Source organism: Dermacentor silvarum, chromosome 11, assembly GCF_013339745.2.
Source record: "Dermacentor silvarum isolate Dsil-2018 chromosome 11, BIME_Dsil_1.4, whole genome shotgun sequence".
NCBI lineage: Eukaryota > Metazoa > Arthropoda > Arachnida > Ixodida > Ixodidae > Dermacentor > Dermacentor silvarum.
In genome coordinates this window covers 108,666,023-108,689,589 of record NC_051164.1, presented here as the reverse complement: position 1 = coordinate 108,689,589, position 23,567 = coordinate 108,666,023, and the positions used below count along the sequence as shown (strand labels likewise).

At 46.5% G+C, this 23,567-nt stretch overlaps 1 protein-coding gene and 1 long non-coding RNA gene across 2 annotated transcripts in view; both read right to left on the bottom strand.

The window, feature by feature from the left end:
• Positions 1-11,352, bottom strand: part of LOC125941598 (uncharacterized) — a 109,957-nt gene extending 98,605 nt beyond the window's left edge. Inside the window, exon 1 of the long non-coding RNA XR_007464469.1 lies at positions 11,146-11,352. This is a non-coding gene — a long non-coding RNA (uncharacterized LOC125941598). The remainder of the gene's footprint in view (positions 1-11,145) is intronic.
• Positions 1-16,548, bottom strand: part of LOC119433466 (uncharacterized) — a 162,292-nt gene extending 145,744 nt beyond the window's left edge. Inside the window, exon 1 of the transcript XR_005188377.2 lies at positions 16,476-16,548. The gene's annotated coding sequence lies outside the window, so the exon portion shown is untranslated. The remainder of the gene's footprint in view (positions 1-16,475) is intronic.
• Positions 16,549-23,567: the final 7,019 nt, after the last annotated feature.

Sequence of the window (23,567 nt, the reverse complement as noted above, 5' to 3'; positions counted from 1 at the left end):
GTACACTTGAAGTTGTGAGGCATTTCGTATAAAGGGCCGCAAGCTTTTCAAGCATGATATCTCCTCCATCTTTGATTAAATCTACTGTTATTCCATCTTCTCCAGGCGCTTTTCCCCTGGTCATGTTTTTCAAGGCCCTTCTAACTTCATCGCTAGTTATAGAAGGAGCTTCTGTATCCGGTTCATCACTATTTCGAATGGAAGAAGCTTGGTTGTTTTGGCTTTTTGGCTTGGTTGTTTTGGCTGTTTTGGCCGCGAAAAATATTAACACTCAAAAACCACTGAAGTAAGTTCGAACGTGGGTACTAAGTAAAGGAAACACCACAGGATGCTGGTAGAAGTCATAGTCATGAGCATGACTCAGCATATAGGCAGTCTATAGATTACAGCATACAAAAAGTATAAGGTCATAAGTCTACAATGAGCGTATAGAATTTCTACAGACTTTCTATCTTTCTGTGCGTTCTAAAGAAATCGTAAGTGTTTACAGAAGAAACAAGCAGACTTTCAGATAAGAGTTATATTGCAAGAGCCACAACGTAATGTTCAGCTTGCGCTCAAGGATTTCCCTTGCGTGTTTTGTCGGTTGCATCTGGAGTCTTTGAAAATGTGTGCTTTGCAGCCATGCTTACATCACGTGTACACAGCAACCACAGAGTAATCAAGCGAACTATGACGAGTACCCTTGCACCGCTTCTGCGTACACGGCTACGCTGCCTCGAAACAAGTCTAGCTCCATGCCATAGCCTCGGAGCGGGTGACGATCAACCGCTCCATGGTTTCCAATGTTGTTTCCAATGTCTTGTAGTATTTTTTGAACGAAGTTGTGTGCAGAAATTGTGTACCGCAGAAGAGTGGGCACGGTAAGTTCTTGGGAACACTCAGAAGACGGACTGCCTAGCCAAGCAGCTCAGGTGCAGTGAACGATCCCATGCCGGCTGTACAGGCTGCAATTGGTTGGTTGGTTACACTATCGTGACGTCCTCATAGCCGCGTTATTCTACCTTCCACGCTGCATTGAAGGCCAAGTGTAGGGGAATATTGGGTGCACAACACGAACCCGTTCATCGGAATTTGTGGACCTACAAATATAGTTTCGCACTCCTCATGTCAAGGTTGAGGGCTCGAGTATTAAGCGTTTGCAAGTTTCCCCCTTTCACATTCCTTACCGATTCTAGATTTCAATAAAGAGACAGTTCATTTCTCATAGTGTAGTCGCAAACAAAATAAATTGCGCAGAAACCATCAGAGATGACCGTCAAAGTCAGTGACAGGTTGTGCGAACATAAGCAATCACGCATGCTGCGGGAATGAGCACACGCGCAGCATTCCGCTGTAACCAAGCGGCGCTGGCGTGACGTCATCAGAACTATATATTTGGAGGAGTGACGAACACGATTTGGATACGCTGGTGCAAGACCTGTCGTTTGATTTTGCCTAATACATGTTTGAAATAAGAACTACACCATCTGACGTTGACGCCGCTACTTACTGCTTCGCGTCTCTCCTCGCTATGCCATCGATACACGATCCCCCTCTCCTACGCAGGTATTTGGTTTGATGCTGTATAGAGTCGTGTAAGGGCCACACTTTTCCCAATTTTGACGAGGTGCAGCACTTACGCAGGACCGAACCTTTTCATCAAAATGGTTCCGGCTAGAGTGTACTAGAATACGGTTTCGTGGGACGAGCGGCTGGGCCGGCGCATGCTTTGCAGTGAGGCGCCCGACGTGGAAAAATATGGGTGATCATTCACCCATATTTCGTACTTGTTGGTTCCAAGCGTTCTTGCTGTTCAGTTTGATTTATCTTGGGGCATTTCATTTTGCAGTAATGAAGCGGTGCATGACGTTCGTGCAGAAAAAGAATGCATCAGTTAAACGAATGCAGCAGTTCTAATAGCTGCATTTGCTTGTGGAAACAGCAGTGTGATAACTTCTAGTTTATAAATGAGCGCACAAATGCTCTCATTTGTGATCCTAATAATGCTTAAGCTGTTGACACGCATTGTAGTTAGGCAGGCACCAATTTCATGGACAGTCGCAATATTCATTAATTAACATGTTGCTTAAGCACCCCAGAACAAACTGTATATTTGCATGTGTTCTGCAGTCAAAAACCATTACAATATATATGTCACACCTTGCATTTCATATTGCAAAATTGTGCTTTTTCATTTTCTGATGCAGTCAAAATTTCTGTTCCAGACAGGCAGTAAAGAGGATGGCACCAGTGTAAAGCAACACACTCATACACTAAATACAAGCTACTTCCTGCTATAACAAGGCCATTGTGTGGACTTTGGCTGCTACTACAAGGTAAACAGCACCAGGTTCAGAAATGAATATGCTTGATATTTACTGTATTGGCTCGCTAGTCTTCAGATACATGTCATTTGTTTGTGGCAGATGATATGAATGTTTTTTTTTTCATATTTACGGTTCAGCATAATTGGTTCAAGCATAAAAGAAAACACTACATGATTTTGGCTAATCTGTGCTGTATGTAATGTGTTACTGTTCTGTCCCAACATAATCTACATCAAGCACACCTTGGTCCTCATCACGGGAGCCCCCATCTACACTAACAGGAAGGGGCTGGAGCCGAATTTGCAAGGCTTTTACACCACAAACCAAGAAGCGGGTGCAGAAGTATTTGGACTAGATATCAAGTCTCTGTGTCAAGACCAAAAAGAGCCTCAGCCATCATTCCACCAGCACGGATATTGGTCGAGTCATCCAGGTACCTCAACAAAGACTTTCTAGAAATTCTACATGTTTAGATGCACCTGCAACCATTGAAGAAGCACGGAAGACGCTGGCCAAAAGAGTTCTGTCAGTTTGCCCTTCCTTAAAGGGATACGGACACAAAATTTGAAAATTTTACGAAAATGCTGAAAATAAATCCTCAGTGTGTGATTACACCGAAAAGAAGTAGTCACTTAGCTCATCTTTGAGCCGATGGCTTTATTTTTGTCGTTTTTGTGAGTGCGCGCCTCGACGCCCGACCCGCGGGAGTTGGAAGGCGTGACGTCACGACACCCTCGTCTGATAGCCAGCCGGCCGGCCGCGGTCATTCGAAACGTGCCGACGCCGCCATCGCGAGCATGGATTCAAGTTCTGGTGCCTCTACCAGCGATGAGTACACGTCTGAAGACTTGCAAGAAATATTTTCTCTCACGGTTACGAGTCTTCCACGTCAAGCGACGAAGAAGAAAAAAAATTAAATTATGGGGTTTTACGTGCCAAAACCACCATCTGATTATGAGGCACGCCGTAGTGGGGGAATCCAGAAATCTGGACCACTTAGGTTCTTTAACGTGCACCTAAATCTAAGTACACGGGTATTTTCGCATTTCGCCCCCATCGAAATGCGGCCGCCGTGGCCGGGATTTGATCCCGCGACCTCGTGCTCAGCAGCCCAACACCATAGCTACTGAGCAACCACGGCGACGTTCCCGTGGTCCCCAGGTCAGTCCGCCGCGATTTCGGTTGTGTTGGTAGCGACAGCGACGGCACCGGACGCGGTGGCCGCCACCGCCTCCGCCACTCCTCCGCTGGGGTCCCGCACAACAACGGCGGCGGCTGCCCTCTGGATGACCGCGTCGCGGCGGGTAAGCTGCCTCGCGACGAGGAGGGCGCGCTCGTTGTGGTTGGGCGGGGTGTCGGTGTGTCTTCGGCCGTTGTTGTTGTTACTGCCAAGCTCCCCGACGTGCGCGAGGAACCACTTGATGGGCTTGTTTGTAATCGTACCGGACCAGAAGTCCCCGGCCCTGGCGATGAGTATGCGCGCTATATCCGCGGACACACAACCTTTTGTGTAGTTCCGGATAGCTGAGTTGGAGTCGCTGATGATTACGCTATCCTCCGCACATCCGTGGAGTACCGCGAGGGCTATGACCATCGCCTCCGCTGCTTCGGCCGACGGCAGCCTCGCTGATGCCGTGACTCGGATCCTTCCCTTCGTACCTACGACCGGAATGGAGAAGGCGGCGCCGCCGCCGTAGTCCGGCCTTGTCGTTGATGTTGCCGCTGTTGCTGCGGCCGTTTTTGTCGTAGTAGTAGTAGTGATGGTGGTGTTGGTAAGTCTGGTTCGTCTGGCACATTCCCTTGTAGTGGCGGTGGTGGTCGTCCCCTGTCACCATCACCGTCGCCGGCGGGCCGCGGGTACCTGGCTGTATCGACGAAGGGGACGCCTTCTCGTCTTCCGTGCTCCTTGAGGATTGCTACTGCCCTGCGTTCACGTATTTACACGTCATGCACCGGGTCCATGTTCTTCGGCATGTTTTCCGTCTGTATGGCGTCCCTGATTTCTGGTAGCAGTGTTTCCGTCTGTCCCCGCGCCTCGTGATATCAAATCCCGAGCAGGTCGAGGATTCGTCTTCCCGTTCTGGTGCCCGACAGCCCCTCCAGCTGGCGATTCTCTGCGCCTCGGCGATCTCCTCGAGCATGTTGTGCACGCCCAGCTCGAGGAGCATGTGGGTGGCCGTGTACTGGGGTACACCCAGGGCGGTCTTGAACGCCCTGCGGATCGCCACGTTCAGCTTGTCGGTGTGGCTCCTGTTCCAGTCGCCGTACGCGGCGACGTACGCTATGTGGCTCAGCGCGTACGCCTGTATCAGCCTCGTCGCGTTGTGTTCCTTCATTCTTTTCCTCTTGTTCGCGACCCGCCTCACGAGCTGCGTCGCGGCGGCCACTTTCACTCGCAACTTCGATACCGTGGGTATACGGGTCTCCTCCCTCGTCGTGAGGCAGACGCCCAAACGACGGGCGTCTAGCATGCCCTGCGGCATCTGTGCGGGTTACGTACGCAAGCTAACGTTTGGATCTACCTTTGCGGCATTTGTGTCGCTTGTTTAGCTAGCGAGCAACACACAGACACACACGCCGCCCATTTCGATCCACATCAGTCCTTACTATTTGTTAACGCCGTGACGACCACAGAAAAGTTGTTAACTTAGCTTTTGCTATTCGGTCACGCGGTATCAGTGAAAGTTTGTCGTTATCATTGAGATGTACTGTCTCTTTTGACGCTTCCAATCCAAAATAAAATACTTCGCAGATGTTTGCCAATCTGAGCAACTCATACATATGAGGCACGCCACCTCCTTCTGTATACTTATGTAAGCTGTATTCTACTTACGAAAGAAATAAACTGAAAAGACAGCGAAGCTGTGCAAGCGAGTTCTCACAATAATGTTGAGTTTCCACTAGAGGGCGAGTATTTGGATGGATCCGAAGCTACTTGACACGAACTTCCTTAATTGTACATACTGAAGATGGTCCGACTGCCGACAACTACATGTGCCTTGCAATCCTCCAAGGCGCCGTTTTAGGCCTATGTTCTTTTCAACCTCGGGTTTCTTGCGCTGGCCGACTCCCTACTGGAAATAGTGAGTGTCGCAATCTAAGCCAACATCTCCATATTGGCATCAGCAGTGACGTGCCTTCAGGTTCCTGCGAGGCTACAGAAGGCATCTGGCTATCTTTGCACACAAGCCCTAACCACCTCGACAGAAAAATGTGCACTACTCGCTTTTACGCGAAGAGCAATCATTGGTTATCCAGCATGCATCAATGGTCAGCCTATCTCCTACAAGAGAAATCATTGGTTTTTGGGTGTCATTGTTGACCGCGACCTCTCCTGAAGCCTTCAGGTTGCCCTTTTAAAGAATACGCTAAAATCTATTGTCCGTGTCTTCAGGCTCATCGCCGGCAAAACATGAGGATCATCAGTGGGGTTTATGCTAGAGTTGTACCGAGCACTTCTTATCGGATTCCTATGCTATAGTTCTCACGCGCTTTCTAAATCTTGCAAGTCAGATCTTAGAGCACTTCGGAGCGCGCAAACACAGGCACTACGCTTTTACCTCGGCTTCCGCAGAATGCCTCAACAACAGGAACAGTTATAATAGCGCGAGACCATCCGATCACGACATACGTTAGCACCGACACGCTTACAACGCAGATCACGGTTGCCATGGATCACGATTTCACGGTTGCCATCAAGCTATCTTGCTTGTGCGCCAGAATGACGACCACAGGCGTCATTTTCCAACGTAGTCAGCACTCACCGTCGGCCTTCACCAACACGACCTAATAGCACAGGCCTACGCACTCCGATCTATGACGTCATGCTACTTGGCCCGAAATGTTCATTGCCAAGGCTGGCGTGACGAAATCAGTGACGTCAAAATCACTGTTGCTTACGAGGAAGCATCCCCGTTAGATTCTATGGCAGTCGGGCCAGGTAGCATGACGTCATGAACGGAGTGCGTAGGCCTATACACGCAGAATTGCCCGCGCGACGGGTCGCTCGAGGCACTTTGCCTGTATTCGCGGGCTTCTTTCACGCTCGGAAAAATACTTTTATGTAGCACGTACGGAGCAACAGAAAGCTGTATCGGTAGTTTTTCATTTCGCTCTACAATTTTCTCATTGACACTTTGATAATTAGGGCAGTACTTCTCGAGTTAGATAATTAATTACAATTAGCTAATTAAATCTCAGCAACTAAAAAATTACTGGCGGCTACTCCACTGCACTGGAAACAATACGCACTAGGTTTGCTTCGCGTAACGCCATTCCTCTTTTTTTTTAATCGTGCTGCGTGATAGCTGGGACACCCTGTATATATGGATGGCTCTTCCACTCAGAACAGCTCCACCGGCGCAGTGGTTATCCCATCACGATCGATAGGCACCAGATACAAGATTTCTCACGTCCCAACATCGACCGGTTCGGAGCCTGTTGCCCTCCGAGGTGCCGTTGATTATATTGTAACAACCAACCGGCTAATCAGTGAGTAATATTCTGCGACTGAAAAGCGGTCGTACAATGTGATTTGTCAGTTCTTCGTCGCGGGTCCTGTGAACAACTCGTGTCGGAGATTCGAGAAACGCACCGCCATTTGACCGCGAAAGTACACGACATCGTGTTTCAGTGGCTGCCGCGTCATTGCGGTATGTCTGGTAACGACCTCGCCGACGAAGCTGCTAGGCAAACACACGAAGGAAGAAATCTTGTTTCTATACCTATATCGAAGACTCACGCAGCCTCTAACTTAAGCAAGCTAGCTCACCGTATGACATTGGAGAAGTGGCACACACCAGAATTTACCCAGCATCCATTTCATTCTCTCGGCATTACCTAGGCTTCCGCGGAGTAAGGAAGCAATGCTGTGCCATTACGCTGGGCCATTGCATTCACCAATGCATATACATGTTTGAATGGAATGACCAATAGCAACGAGTGCAATGTCTGCGGTGTCGAGGAGAATATAGAACGCCTCCTATGCTACTGCCCATCTCTTGAAATAGAAAGACATGACCTGTGCACAGCTCTAAATCAGTTGGATAGAAAAAAACCGGGGTAGCTTGCACTAGTCGCGCAAGGCTAAAGACACAGCGGAGCTGATCGGTTCCTAGCTGGTCCTGGCTATACGAAGTGATGCTAAGTTATACGAAGTAATGCCAAGGGATCCTAAGTTATACGAAGTGTATAAGCATTTCCTCGTGGTCCGTGGCATCGGGGAACGCCTGGCGAATCACTTGCAGTCCGAGCACACGTAGGGGAAGTGGGGCGAATGCAATGCACAGTATACGGGCGACGCGCAGCAGACGACATGCCGGGATGACCTCACCGCGCATGCGCAGTAGCGCGCAGCTGGTGGGAGCTCGGCCGAGCCGCCGCCAGAGGCGCCTGCTGCAGTCACGCATACCGCGAGCGTTCGGCGCTAATGCGGGGAAACGGAGAAGCGCGGATGGCATCGGCAGCACCTCTGCGAGTTGCCTTGTTGGTGCTGCTACAATTTCTTTCTCTCTCTCTCTTCTCTCTCGCTCTCATTTTCTCTTTCCTATCTCCCGAACATAGCGCGCCGGGTGCGCACTCTCTGTCGCTCTCATTTTCTCTTTCTCCCTCCCGAGCATGGCGCACGACGCTCCGCGAGGTGGTTGCTAGGTAACGCAGTGGCAGTCGGCACACATTACGGCCGGCTGAAACAGCTCCGTCGTTAAAGCATTCACCTTGAAAAAGATATTTGGACCATGGTCTCGCATACCGCAGCTACAAAAGGACATAAAAGCCCTGCTGCGATTTTCTAAAGCTACCGGATTGAGTGACCGTCTGGGATCTGGACTGAGTGACCATAGGTGATATAGAGCAGAAAACTTATTATGTTGGTGATATCCACATCGGACTTTCCCTTCTCTTAATCTTTCCCTCCCCTTTCCCTTCCCCCAGTGCAAGGTTGCCAACCAAGCTCAGTCCTGGTTAACCTCCCTGCTTTTTATTTATCGTTTTCTCTCTCTCTCTCTTATCTGCTGGCTGATCTGAGTGATGATAACAGTGTAAGACACTATTACAGGAAAGCTGTTAATGCGACTGGTAGCGCTCGAAAAACGCTATATGCCAGTCTTTTGCCTATTTTGCTTTTTGCCATTAAATCCTTGAGAAAAAAAAACTAAATCACTGAAAGTGTATATAAGGAAATGCGAGAATTGTTAGGGGCGAATTCTTAATAGTCTGTGTTATCTGGGAGTAAAACTAAAATCGCTCACCACTCGTTTTAGGTTCTTTATTAAACGCCGAAATTGTGTTCCTCTTCAGTGGGAGATTCATAAAAGGCAGAAATGTCATATTTAAAGGAAATTGTGGTCACTCTGTGGGTGGCGTGCACCGACAGCTTGAAGTGCTTAGGCTAAGTATGGGCTTTGAAAATAATTACTGAATAATCATTTTCTCCCGATCTTTACACTTTATACACGGCAGTTGTTGTGTGGTCTCCTTGATTAACTGTACAAGACGTGATGTTCTTGTTTCGTTGGAGTTGGAAGCATGCCGTGTGTGACGAACGATACTGTACTTCCCAAATTCGTGAAAATAATGATACGGTTAAGAGTAAGTTGTGGCGAAACTTTCGTGATCCATGTTTAAATAGAAGCTTTGCACAGAATTACTTAACCCTGGTTTCCCTCCGTACGTTCATGCCTCAAGCCAGGTTTGTAGTTGGTTTCACCGGTGTCTTCGGTGAATTAGGCAAGGTACCTCGTTAATATTTCGTCAAAATAAGACGCAGGTTATTGCTAATGTATACGCAATGTTCGAAATATGTTGGTTAACGTCGGTATTTCTAAGAAATTTCGCTTTCAAACGAAGTATTAAAAGAGTGCTTTACGTGCGGCGTAAAATCTAGCCCCCTGCAATGACTTAAATACATATGCGATCAAGAGCACAGTTAACACAAATGGGCAGACCTCTATGAAATATTTGTGCGCTACGTTAAATGCGTGTGGATCAAATACAGATTTTGCAAAAAAAATAATAATAATTTTAAGCAAGCGTTCGCAAGTGTTACGCTGCCGTAATCCGCAACGTTTTGCAATGTCCCGAGCGAACTTTGGGTTTCAGAAACTTTATGTTTAGTAGAAATGCCAGTTATTCAAATGCATGTAAAATGCGCAAATGCTTTTCTGAGATAACCTGTAGGCCGATTTTAGACTCTAAATAGTCTTTGGGCCTCCGGGTCTAAATTGTTTTACGGATATCTGTCAGACATTGGTAAGTCTCAAAACAATAAAAGAACGAAGTTGACAAATCCCTAACTCTGCACCAAGAATAGATATCGCAGTTCCGTAAACTGCGTCCGTTAGAACATCCAAAGCGAATGAATTTCATGCATGTATTTTATTTTACGTGAATTTGATACAATGTTTTTCACGGGTTTTGCAAAAGTCCTTTTCAAATTTACGTGATGTATTCAACAGCCATGTACAATACATCAATTTTGTCCGCTTAGATGCACTATTACATGCAGCTTACAGATTTGTGATACCTGCTTTCATTGCTGAGTTATTGATAAAATATTCACGCGAGATAGGCTGGCACCTCCGGCCGCTGGAACGAGAACGGCTAAGTGCGTATTGGAACGCGTGCTCTCCGAGTGTCAGCCTTGATTAAAAGAACACCGTTTTGCCAAGGCCTCGATGGCTAACTTCGTGACAAATGATGCGCTGGTTGCCTAGGGTGACGATTTCTCCTTTCCCATGCATTTAGATAGGAGCCCCCGAATTCAAGCTACTTCTTAATTGTGAAGGGTTATACGACGTTCTGGTGCCCTCGGTGTACTCAACGAGGCACCTTGCTTCGGTGAAACTAAGGGCCAGGTAATGGGTGATGTGCACGTAAAGTTGAGGGTGGTTGGATTGATTGAGGATTTTGTAATAAATTACATAGGCAAAAACTCCGGAACGTTAGGAGTGTTTCACGAACGCGCAGCATGGAGCCCGTTTTTCTGGCAGAAAAAAAATGTTACCCAGAACATTTGGCGAAAATGGGTGGAATGCTTTGAGAGATATGTTCGTGAAGGCCTTTGGAATAAATACTGCCCCTGTTTTCGAAAGTGCCATACTAAGCGTTAGCAGCTAATTTACTCAATGATCCGAGATAACTCTATTTGACACCAACTTTATGTTTGTTTGAAATGGGGGTCATGTTCAGTGCAATGTATAACGAAACTTTGTCAAATGCTTGATTAGAAGCGTTGTAAGTAAATATTAAACCATGTTCTTTTTTTCTCAATATTGCGTTATACGAGGTTCGTAGTTCATTTACCCGGTGTTCTTGATCAACTAAAAACGGCATCTTGCTTATATTTTCTATACTTAGAGGATTGTTTTAAATAGCGTGTAAATGAAATTCAAAGTGTGTGGACAAAAAAACTGCCTTAGGAGAAAATTACGTGTACAGGCAATCCGGAGCTTTGTAACTGTGTTTAACTAACAACTCAGAATTTATAACCTGTGGGCCCGGAGTAAGTGTGGATGCCAACAAGATCACATATGGTAAAAATGGAGGAACATTATGGCCTATGTTCCCGCAAAGTAAAACGGGTTTGGATGAATTACTGCATTTCTAACCTATCTTTACCAAGTTCCCGAAAACGTTATATGCTGGCAAGGTTGGAAATGAACACGTTATAAAGGGGCAACGTTTTAAATTCTGTGATTTCATAACAGGCAACTGAAATTTTCATTGCAACTGCTGGAAAGAACCAGCTTGGCTGGTAATTGGGTTGTGATTCTGTAAGGCCACGCAAGTCTGCAGCATTTTTTTTTTCGGCGAATTCGTGTAGCAAGTGCTGACTTACCTGCTTAGCAGCCAGGTCGCTTTTGGAGGTTCACTCCTGCTTTCCGATGTCCGTTCCGAACCTGGTCCCGAATTTGGCTTTGTGTTTGGACGTCGTGTAGCAGGCGCGGCTCGCCGGAAGGTTCTCGTCCCTGCGAAGATGGGACAGATGTAGTACCATGGAAGATCGTCTACACGGCGTTCTGCAAATGCTCTTTCATTCTGATCACGTGACCAAAATGACGCTGTACCCAAGCATTACTGTCTAGCTAAAAATCACATCATACGCGCAGATCAGCTGCCTGCGGTAAGCAGTTTGTCAAGTTGTGTCCATCGTTCAAAACAAAACCAGCTTAATTACTGTTACGTCAAGAATGATAATTGACTTGCGTCCTTATAAAATTTGTACACATTTGTTCACGGTTGGTCTCCACGGCGTTCTGCAAATGCTCTGTCATTCTGATCACGTGCACCCAATGACGCTGTACCCAAGCATTATAGTCTAGCTAAAAATAACATCATGCAGTCTGTCAGCAATGCTATTTGCCTTGCGTCTATCGTTCAAAACAAAAGTAGCTTAATTACTGTTACGGCAAGAATTATAATTGACTTGCGCCTATATAAATTTTGTACGCATTTGTTTATGAAGTTTATAGACTTTCTACAGACTAATCATCGTAGGCTAGCAGATGGTCTACGAACTTATGAGTTTACACTTCTTATCAATTGTAGCTTATAAAATGGCCACAGAAAATGGCTATAGACACACTATAGAGTGGGAATACAAAAAATATACTTTTGACCGAATTTTCTTTACAGATAGTTTATAGATTGCGATTAAACGAACATAAGCATTCTACCAATTTTCCCTATAGATAGCCTGATTTTGTATGCACGAAAATAAACAAATTTATAAATAAAACAAAGCAGTCAATATAATGTCTATGGACATTATATTGACTGCTTTGTTATTTGGACAGTCTATAGACTGTCCAAATAACTGTTGAATGGCAAGTTTTCTCACACCGTAAGAGTGACTCTATCGGTATTATAGAAGCATAACTTACTAATAGACAACCTCAAGTTTCCGCCCGCTATACCAGCGCTGATTGCTCCCCTAGCGGACAAATTCCAACGTCACAGGTCGCCTCCCTTCCCGTTGTAGCAACCGCTCGCCCATTTACGGTGGAGTGCGTGCTACCGGTGTTTGTGTTTACAATTCGGCAAACACGGCCTCGTCATCCCATAAGCTTGGTACACTGTATTTCTGTGTCGTTCAATGCCCCAACAGCTTCGCGAACACGGAACACTCAGACCACGAGCCCGTGAAAGTGCTTATTTCAGAGACGTTCCCAAATGAAACAAGCACCGCGCTGTACACAGAGTCAAATTACGCATTTTTCTGTACGCGTGTCTTCACTTCATACATGTCTTGTAATAAACCGAGTGGCGCTTACGGACACAGCGATAAAGTTTAGTAAGCTACGTACACCCGTGAGCAAAAGTATACGGACCACAGGGTCGCTGAAAAAAATGAATTTCTTCGTAATTAACAAGCATAAACTGGAATTGATGAGTACACTGAAAAGTTCGCAATGCCAAGTTTGGACTGCAGTCATCAATTTCAAGTTGCACTCATAGGCAAAGGAAAAAATCGGCTTTTTCGCGCAACCCCTGGTCCGTATACTTTTGCTCACGGGTGTACATACGGGCGCGTTCACTCAATGCTCTGCCCTTTCGGGACGAAGTGCGCTGCAGGACCAGCTGATGAGAAACATTGTCGCGGTTAAATGTACTTTGAGGAAATGCAGTAAAGGGAATAGCATGTATTGGCAGCAATTCAAAGGGCAAAAATCATGGGAATTCGACTAGTGGTCTGCGAACCTGTGAGGCGACCGCGTGACAAATCGGCTACTGTGGTAGTTTACACACTTGGCAACTGCCCACTGTTTGTCATAAAACACTTATTTTAATCCTTACAAGACTTTGCGAGCCATTGCACTAAACATTTCTCGTATCCCTCGCCGAAAACGAAGATCACTTATCAATATTTAAAATTATGCCGTTCACCTGCTAAATTACGAGAGAGACAGCACGCGCAGCACGACTGCCGTGAACAACGAGAGAACATGCCGCACAGACAACACACAGTGGCGCGTTGACGCGACCGCAAAGACACTTTTACAGAGAAGCTGTTATAGGCTAGGTTCCCGGAGATCGTGTCCGGCAACGCAAGTAGATAGATAGACCGGAAGTAGATCAACAATTTTCGGCTCTATGTGCGTGGCGGTTTCCCGCCAGCTGTCAAAACGGATGATGGATGGCCCACTGGTACACCCCTCGCCACCGCCGATGCCTCTTTCACAAGTGTCGCGATACTCGGCGGCGGCACGTCCCACCAATCCTGGTACCCCTTTGTCTCGTGACGTAGAGATCGCGCTATCGCTATTATCAGCAGTCGCCCTTTGGACTCGCTATGGAACGGACGCTCATTTAACCACATCTTCCAGAATCCTGACGTCAGGATTCTGACGATGCCGCGGCTATGAACACTGTGGATTATATGTTAGTCTATGACGATGGGGCAGATTTGGCGCAGCAAACGCACGACTTTGCTATCGCGCTGTGCGAAAACGCCTGCGTCCTAACCCTTCAACGAACAGGCCAAACACGCTCAATAAAGTCAATAATGATAATACATACATTCACTATAGCAATATTCACAATAGCAGACGAACCATAGTCGTAGCTTCCCTGGCTTCCATCTTCACAGTAGTGGAAGGGCTCTGAATTTTTTAACGTTGGGAGTGCTTCTCAAGGGGCGCAGCAGCGCAGCCTAGCCGAGATTCTGAGGTGCACACCTGCTTAGCTTAATTTTATTTTTATTGCCTCTTTAAAATTATTTGTGGGGCACGCGAAAGTGGTTTGGTGAAATCTGGCGCCTGGCGTCTGGATAGCGGCAGCGCTCGCGATGTTCGTTAAACATGCCTGTCCCTTCATACCAGTATCACGTGGCACCCGCGAAGCGACGTGCCTAAAAGAAACGCCATGTGGCGAAGCTTCTTCGAAACAGGCTCAGACCAATAGCCGAAAACGTTGATGCACAGCCCTGCATGTTATATCAGTATGCGCATAAACGTATATATAATAGCGAAATAAGGAAAACGTAGCTAAATGTTTTAAAGTGAAGCTTAATATGGATAGCCGAAACGAAAAAGCGTCTGTCCGTCGCCTGTCCACAGCTAAGTATCCTCATCAGCACTGGCTCGAGCATCGTCTTCTTCCGCAGCTGGCTGCGTTGCCGCTCATCATTCTGGCATAGAATTTCGCTTCTCTTCTGTCGTCGTAATGGGGAGGCCGCGTTTTCTCGAGTATGAGCCATTGCTTAAGGAGGTATGAGCCATTCGTTGTTGTCTTACGTGACGGACAGATTTAATTTCGAAGAATCGCAAGCGGCAATGGTGGGCGATTGGGGTTAATCACGCCGCCGAGCAAACTCGAGGCATCAAACGCAAGCGATAACGGCCGACTGCGGGCACACCGTCAGTGACGTCATTGTCTCCATCGCAGCCGGCCGTGTGTGTAACCTCATAATTAAGAAATATTTTAATGAACCATTGGGATTAAGCCAGTGATAAAACCGGGACCCCACGTTTCATCTTCGCTGGTTAAACATCTGTACTGTGATTTTTTTTTAATTATCGACTTGCTGAGTCTACTTGACCACCCAAATTATGACCACCAGGAAATGCAGAAAACACCCGTGTACTTATATTTAAGTGCACGTTAAGAACCTCATGTGGTCCAAATTAATCAGGAGCCACCCACTACGGCGTGCCTCATACTCAGATGGTGGTTTTGCCACGTAAATCCCCATAATTTTTTTTAATTATGACTACCAGAAAGCATAAACCACCTGTGCAAGCAATATCTGCATATCTAGCATATCCTCACCGTAAAATGCTGATAGTTTAACTTTACACGGCTGAAAATATGTAGAAGACAAATAAGACAACACGTGTTCGTTCGAGTGCCTTCAGCAAATTATAAGATACAGTTCAAGACAAGTTCACAAGCAGCAGCCCGTTCACTTTGCTCACGGCTATCTTTTCGCGCTGTGCGCGGTTGCAAGAAATAAGATTAAGAGCTGTCACCGACAAATAAGTTTATCAAGCGGGAGCACGAAAACGCCCTTCTGCTGCATCTATCACAGCGTCATCATCTTTTGCTTCTGGTACTAGCGGTGAAAGGCGTTCCGGCGTTTCTGGTCTCGTTTCCAGCCGCTTTGAAACGGTCCTTCCTAAATATTTGCTCGATAAAAGCATGCGATTACGATCGTAAGCTACAAAGCACACTTCTGGCGCCAGATAAACTGCAGCAGCTTTATCCGCCAATATCATCGTGAAGCAACACCGCGTCTACAATCTGACGTCTCCGTTAGCGACGGACGGTATTACAAGTATTGCGCGCTTTGCATTGTCGAGCATAACTAGATGCTTAATCAAAGCACACAATCACGTCCTGGAGTGTCATGTGTGGTTTTTAATTATTCTTGTACTGAGTGGATGGTTCCGTGGGCTAAATCTGCCTTTAGCCACAATACATCACAAGAACGTGGCCCTGTGGCATTACCTTTAGTCGTTTTAGATTTATTACACAGTTGTGACTTCTGGTGAATCTGTAAGACAGGGTTGAGATTAACGCTACCCGAGAACAACAGCAAAGCATGCAACAATATGAATGCAGAAGCAATCGGACTTTTCGCATCTACTATTGCCATTACCGCACCGAAAGCGTTGCTTGTAAGTTTACAACAGGTTTTCATAGTAGTTGAAGCATCCGTCTTCTCTGCACGCATCGACAGGCAGATTCATAGGTTCGTAAAAGTGTTCCCTAATTAACGTCACCGTAAAAATCATCCTTCTCACCATACCGAAGTCGCCACCAACCACATATAACCAGTTTCGAACTATAATTTGCAATCTTGACTGAACAATCACAGCAGTCATTATTTACGGTAGATCGGATGGTTCGGACGCGTGGCACATATGTGCGTGCAAACAATCCAGTCTATCGTACGACAATCTTACGAACATGGCATTCAACCAATTTCCAACGAGCTCCAAACGGGTTTCCTACAGGTTCCTAGTCCGAGCTTGACGAGGCGTCGTCGGAAACATCGGATGGTTTTGACGCACATGTAACTCGTAAAATGCGATAGATCATTTCAAGATCTACCGCGTTCCTGTTGATTCCAACGGCGCCGCGCCATCTCGGGCTGTAAGTACATACTATCGCGGTACACAAGCATTTTTCGTTACTATATTCACAAGAATAGTCAGCGTAACTAACCTGAATAGTCGGGAAAGTCATGAACATTGGCGAAGACAGCGGCGACGCGCTCCGCGAACCTGCTGCACGGCGGCCATGGAAGAGACTGAGTTATCAGATCACGTGAATGATGGCGTCATCGACTGATGTTGCCAGACGAAAGGTTAAATTCAAGCTGAAACTCAACTCGAATTCAACGGGCTGGATTTCAAGGCCACGGAGCGGGAACACTATGTCGCATGGTCCAGCAAGGGAACGAGGTGGCTTGAAGCCAGCACGAAGGCTGTATTGGTTGTGCAAGTCTCCCTACAATTGAGATTGATTCTTTCTTTTTTGGCATTTCAGTGTTTTCTTCAATTGATTGCTTTCGTTTCCTGAACACTTACGTTCACGTCGTACAAAATGTCAAGTCACTACATTGCGCATCGAGCAAACGCTCTGAAGCAAAGCGCGCGTCGTTGTGCGCGTGTGTTGTTATATGGTCATCTCTTCGCGTCATTTATTTGTATTCATTATACAATCAAATGTTGCTAAAAATGTGGCCACGAATGTTGCCGACATTTACAATATCATCAAATAAATAAAATCAAGTGATTTTACTGCTTTCAGGTTGCGAAGCTTCGCAGAACTCGATTGCTTAAGCCTGGGTCAGTATATTCTGTTAACCTCGTACCCCATCTTTGTTTCTCGCTGCCTGTCACGGAAAGAGGCCGACAGCGGCAATAAGTAGGCGTTCGAAGCAAATGACGAAGTACAAAAGAAAATGAAATTACTAGAGTGAGTGGCAGCTGCAAGCACTGGTGCTTCACTCAGCCTGTGAATGGTGGTTTGCAGATGGATTTGCCTAAACTTCGCCCTTGTGCCTTCAAACGGCTTCGTGACTGCAAATTCATCACTTTCAACAAATCGCTGTGTTTTTCAGTCAAGAATTTGCATTCAGCGTTTACAAGTGTAGGATTGCTTCGTAATTGAGGCAGAGAAATCATATCCGACTTTCTACACATTCTACGCCTCTGAAGCCCCCGAAATCTTCCTGCTTCACAATGTTCTAATAAATTTAAAGGAAAGCAGCATTTAGTTTCAAGATTGATTCTAAGTAGCAAGACCATGCTTCATCTACGACACATGGCTGGAGTCCAAAAACTACGTCGCAAACGGTAGTACCTTGTGCCAGTCCACGAGGATTTGCAACGAGTGTCATATTTTTCCGATCACTGTCGAATATTTCCATAAGGCCGGGCTATAACAGGTGATGAGAGGTTTGCGTTGAAACAAAGATGGTGCCCGTAATTACGCTAGTAAAGGGGAAACCAAAAATATCGTCCTGCTGGGTATATGAATGTGTTTCATTCATATATCCAGCAGCCAAGAGTCCCTCCTCCAGTGGAGGAGAACTATCATCACCAGCCATTGCTGGTGATGATAGTTCTCCCGCGCGGACGCCACAAAACCCCATCTCCTATCGATAAACAGCTTCGCTGTAAAAAATGCACTGCACCACAGGAGGATGGTCTTCATTTCACTACAGCTGTGCCACTTGTCCGTAGCGGCGAGACCTGCGCACGTGGGTATGGCAACCCCGCCCGTTGTCTCCGCGAATTATTAATGCCAAAGCATTAAACGGCTCATGAGGCGGATAATCCGGCGTTGGCGGGACCACATGATGGTCCAAAACGGCGACGAACCTTCAACCTTTGGTGGGACTCGAACCCTCGACCTTTGGAGTTATTTTGATTTGAAAACATATATACATTTTGCAGGAAAGAGAAGGCGAGAAAGGAAGAGAAAGGCACAGTTAATTAAGATATAGTTAATTGAGGCACTCGAACCCATGACCTTTGGTGGGAGTCGAACCCAGGAGCTTGCGTTGTGCGCAGCTTGTGACGAACACCGCCGTCAGTCACGTGACGTTGCAGCGCTCTGCGGACGTGGTCGCAATGCTTTCGCATTCATCCACGTAGGGATAACTATGTGCCCCTTGAATTTTTTTTTCCATGCGGTGATCGCGAGCCGGTTCTATCCGCACTCGACACGCCGGTCGGGATTCATTTGTTGGATGGAGATGGCGTCGTATGGTGTGTGGCAGCACGCCTTCGCTTTTCAGGGCAACGTCGGTGGGCGGCAGCTGTTGGGCGCTTGCCGCAAGCTCGTCGGTGTTCTCGTTGTTGGGCTTGGCGCAGTGGTTTGCCTAACACGCACACGGGAAAGTATTTTGTTGTAAAGTTGAAACCGACACATTACTCATACGACAATTAGTAGACGTTAGGGTGGCGCCAACACGGAAATGGCTAGGTTCAAGAGACATTTTCGTGTCGGCGCCACGTGTGGTCAGTTGACAAAAGGGTCTTGGAATTGTACGTATCATACTTGAGGACGCACTGTCCCGTGATAGCTGTCTTACGGCATACGGCAGGATTTGGTAATACCTGCCGTATGCACTCCAACCCAATTTTATTCTTCTGTTTGTTTCTCATGATCAGGGTCCCCTGTGATTAATTAACCTAGATAAACGTACTCCTTTACAGACTCTAGAGGCTGAGTGGCGATCCTGAGTTCTTTTTCCTTTGCCAGGCAATTGAACATTATCTTCTGCATACAATGATGTAATGGAAGTTGAATCAAGTGTGTGCGTGCGTACATGTGTGTGTGCGTGTGTGTGCGTGCATGCGTGTCAGGAAGGCCAGTTCGTTACGGATAGTGATTGGAAAGCAGTGCTCAAACACTGCTGTGAAATTCTGTATATTACCCGCTTCGATTGTCTGCTTTGGTCTCTGGTGCCGCCAATTCTGGGGAACAATAACTGGCGGGAAGAAGAGGCGAACACGCAGCATAAGTGGAAGCGAACGCAAGAGAAACGCCAACGCGATGCGCAGGGTAGTGCTGCATACCGGGCCTACGCATTGGCTTCACTGCAAGACAAGACACTACAAGTAGTCGGCTTCACTACAGCACAGACCATGGGAAAAAAATTTTGACCGCTTTGGTCGGAAGCTAAGCTTCGCATTGAATAAGTACAGGTAAATCCTCTCAGCTAAGCTCTATGTCCCAGTCCTTTCACTCCCCTATCACCCACTCTGGTGGCCGTCGTTCAGGTGCCTCAGCCTACGGTAAATATTTACAGCGCGGTCTGCAGTAATTTCCCGCCTTCCTTAACTTTTATTTTATTTTCGTAAACAATGCTAATGCATACAATATACAGGGTGTTTCAGCGAACACTTTCAAAATGTATTTAAGGTTGCCTGTGGCAGATAGCCCAATTCTAGGTAATGAGCTGGTCTACTCGAAGAGGAGGACATTACTTGCACAAAAAATTGAAATGCATAATCGACTAATCAACAAAAAATTACTAATTAAGTTTTAAACTAATTACCTGATGGCCCATATTGCAATTTACAAAGTGTAGCCATGGAGTTCGCAAGGCGGGTTCACTTAGAATTAATTATCAGGATGACACCAGTTTCGAGATAATAATTCCCGAACTTTGCGGGAAAATGCATTGGCGTTCCAGTTAATTTTGTGCTCCAATGCTAAAGGCGACGTTTTGTTAAGAACCTAACTGGAACGCCAATGGATTTCTCCGCAAATTCGCGAATTAATATCTCGAAACTGGTGTCATCCCGAGAATTCGTTCCAAGTGGATCCGCCTTGCGAACTCCACGGCTACAATTTGTAATTTGCAATATGGGCCATCAGGTAATTAGTTAAAACTTAATTAGTGAATTTCTGTTAATTAGTCGATTATGCATTTCAATTTCTTGTGCAAGTAATGTCCGTCTTTTCGGGTAGACCAGCTCATCAACTAGAATTGTGCTATATGCGACAGGCAACCTTTAAGAATTTTTGAAAGTGTTCGCTGAAACACCCTGTATACTACGCATTGGCTTCACTGCAAAACAAGAAACCCAAGTAGTCGGCTTCACTACAGCACAGACCGTGGGGAAAAAAATTAGGCTGGTTTTTGCGAAAGTTAAGCCTCGCAATGAATAAGTAACGTCATCGTTTAAAGTTTCGGGCCACCAAACTTGGTCTTTCTCCTGTTCCTACGCCTCCCGCCCCCTTTCTTCTCCTTCTAGTTGGACTACATTTCACATCACGTGACACCACGCCCTATTTTTTTTTTCTAATCACCTCTCTGATCGCGGGCGCTGCGCAGCTTTGCTACAGCGTGGACATGACTCATCATACTACCGCAGTGCATCGGGTTTTGTCGGCCAGAACGGCGTGAAATCCTGCGTAAAAGGGTGCTCGGTCACGTGATGGTTGTTCAATTTAAAAAAAAAAAGCAAAATAGGAGCACGTGCGGCGGCAGCAGGAGAAAGGAGGATAGAGGGGGCATTGTCGCCAAGTTTCGAAGAAGGGAACTGCGTATACTCTGAAAGGCTTCAGATGTGCCCGAAACCACCCGAAACGGTGTAAAACATTTTTCCCACGGTCTGTGCTGTGGTGAAGCCTGCCTCTTGCCACGCTGTATTGCGGCGCTGCCGACGTACCGAAGGGTACTATTCGCTCAAATGGCATGAATTTTTTTTTTTTTCGTGGCCTTTATGATACATATTGCGGTGAAACCGACGCATACTCTCACATGTCGTTGGCATCTTTGTGGCATCAGTAAAATATTGGATGAAGCTTTAGCTCGGTGCAGCCTGGCGATCACAGGTAACTTAGCCCTTATACTTTAGGCAAGGAATGTACATGGGAAACGCCGAAATTTTGTTTTTCGTTTTATTTAATTAGGTAACTTATTCATTAGTCAGTCAAGGTTATCATAACAAATTTAAAAATCAACCTGAGCGACATGAAAGAGATATCGGAATACTGGGCCGGTATTTTGTAGCGATGCCTTTAAAGTAATAATGCATTTTCGCGCGTACCGCGCTCTGTCAGTGGTCAGAGCGAAGGTCCGCTCGCGTTATCAACGTTGATATCGTGAGCGGACCGTCGCTCTGACCACTGACAAAGCGCGATAAGCGCGAAAAGGCATTATTACTTTAAAGGCATCGCTACAAAATACCGGCCCTGTTGTCACGTGGTAGTGACAGTGAAGAAAATAGTCGTAAAACTGTGTATGACGAAACTGATTCTTTATTAGGACGAACCTGTGCCCACAAAAGCAAGCTACACTCGAAGCACAACGATAGCGGTGAACACAGTCGGCGATCGTCGAAATCTGATCAGCGGCGAAGCGCATTGGCTTTTATACATGAGTCAACGAAGGTTCCAGAGTAATCCCTGGTGCCCGCGTGGCTTCCAGAAAGTACTAGACAATTCGCGTCGCTCCTAGAATCAGATTACATAAGCGTCGGTGACAACAGACAATGGATAGAAGCATCGGACAACGTTCGAGAAACTTCCGATACATACTAAAGTCCCTATATAAGAAAAGTACCACCATCTACTCTTTCCTCCGCCGCCTCCTCTCCTAAAGCGCTTGCTTTTTTCTTTACTTTTTGCTTGCGAAAGCCAAGTCGACGGCGGCGCACCTAGAAAGTCCACGTTGAAGCTTTCAGGCCGGGCGCGCGCCGCCGCCGCCGGCGGCGACTGCGGCTGCGCAGAGGACTTTCAACACGGCTCGGAGGCGGAAAAAAAGAAAATATAAAGAAGTGAAAAGCGCGCGCTATCATCGTCCAATCGGAGATACAGGAGAAGAGAAGCGGCGTTTATCAAAGGATGGCGGTACTTTTCTTATATAGGGACTTCAATACATACAGGCGCGTCCTGCGCCGAGCGATAACGGTTAACATTTGTTAGCCGGTGAAAAGCGGTCACCGGCGAAAGATAAACAAGTACGCGTGGCACTATGATCAGCATCGATTGCGCCGTGAATATATGATACAGTTTAAAAACCTGCGGCTTTGACCTTTTAAGCGATAACCCGAACCATGACTTCGTGTATGTATTTGTCCGCTTGCAGACACATTTAGTGAGAACAGTTACTGAACAGTGCTCAGTGGTGTTCAAAGGAAGGATGATCGTGGTCGTTACTTCCTTTAACCTATACCCCCTTCCCCCAGTGCAGGGTAGCAAACCGGACGTGCGTCTGGTTAACTTCCCTGCCTTTCCTCTCTTCTATTTCTCTATCTCTCTTAACATTGGAGCTAGAGATGGGTCGCTCAGCAGCGAGCCAGATGTTTTGAGCCGCTCTTTTTAAAGAACGAGTGAGCCGTGGTTCAGGAAGCGGGTTCTCTCTCGTTCAGTGAGCCGTGCCGAACCGTTCCGTCAGAGCCGGGTCTTCTGCGGGATTTCGTGGTTTCGTTTTCTTGCCGACGAGTGGTGGCCGGCGTGGGCAGACTCGCGCTACTAGTACTCGCTCGCTTTGCGCGGTGTGCGCGGCAGTCCCCTTGGTTTTGTTTGCGTCATATGTATGGCACCCGATGCCACCGAAGTGAGAAGTAAAGAAGCCTTAATTGGCAAAGGATGGCGCCGTTCGTTGCCTGCTTTCTGTTCGAACGACGTCTGACGACTCTCACCGACCGCGCAACGTGCGCTGTTGCAGCACTTCGGAGACGAAGTCTTTCGTGTCTTTGTAGACAACAGGTGAACGTACAGTTTACTACGTCCTGGTCTTCGTTTGTACATTTGTAATCAGTATAGTCATGGAAATTTCGTCCATGTCATCCACTATTGAGCATTTTCTGAGCATCTATCATTAGCACGTCAATAAAACGATGCCAATGATCCGCTTTGTTGTAATAGGAGCTCATTCTTTTTTTTTTCTTTTTTGTCCTGGCGCATGATGGCAGATCGCCAGTGTCGTTCGTGCGCTAAAAACATACAAATGTTCTTTTTTTTTCACCAAAGTTGATTTTAAAATACCACAAAAACAGAAAAGGTCCTGTAATGACGATGAAGTTACTTTTTTCTGAAAAAATAGATCGGCATTCCGTCTGTTACAGTATCATAAACATCTTATCCCCAATATCAGAAAATAAAGGTTCATTACAATTTAACATTCGCGCTTTCAAAATAAGTAATTGATAAATATTCTCCAAACACTGAAAATACCTATAACACGGTTATTCTACTTATGCATATATCGTTTTTTCAAAGCCAAATAACTAGCTTTGCATAAGACAGGTTACAGATTTAAGTGAACCGGTGAGCCGTTCAAATGAA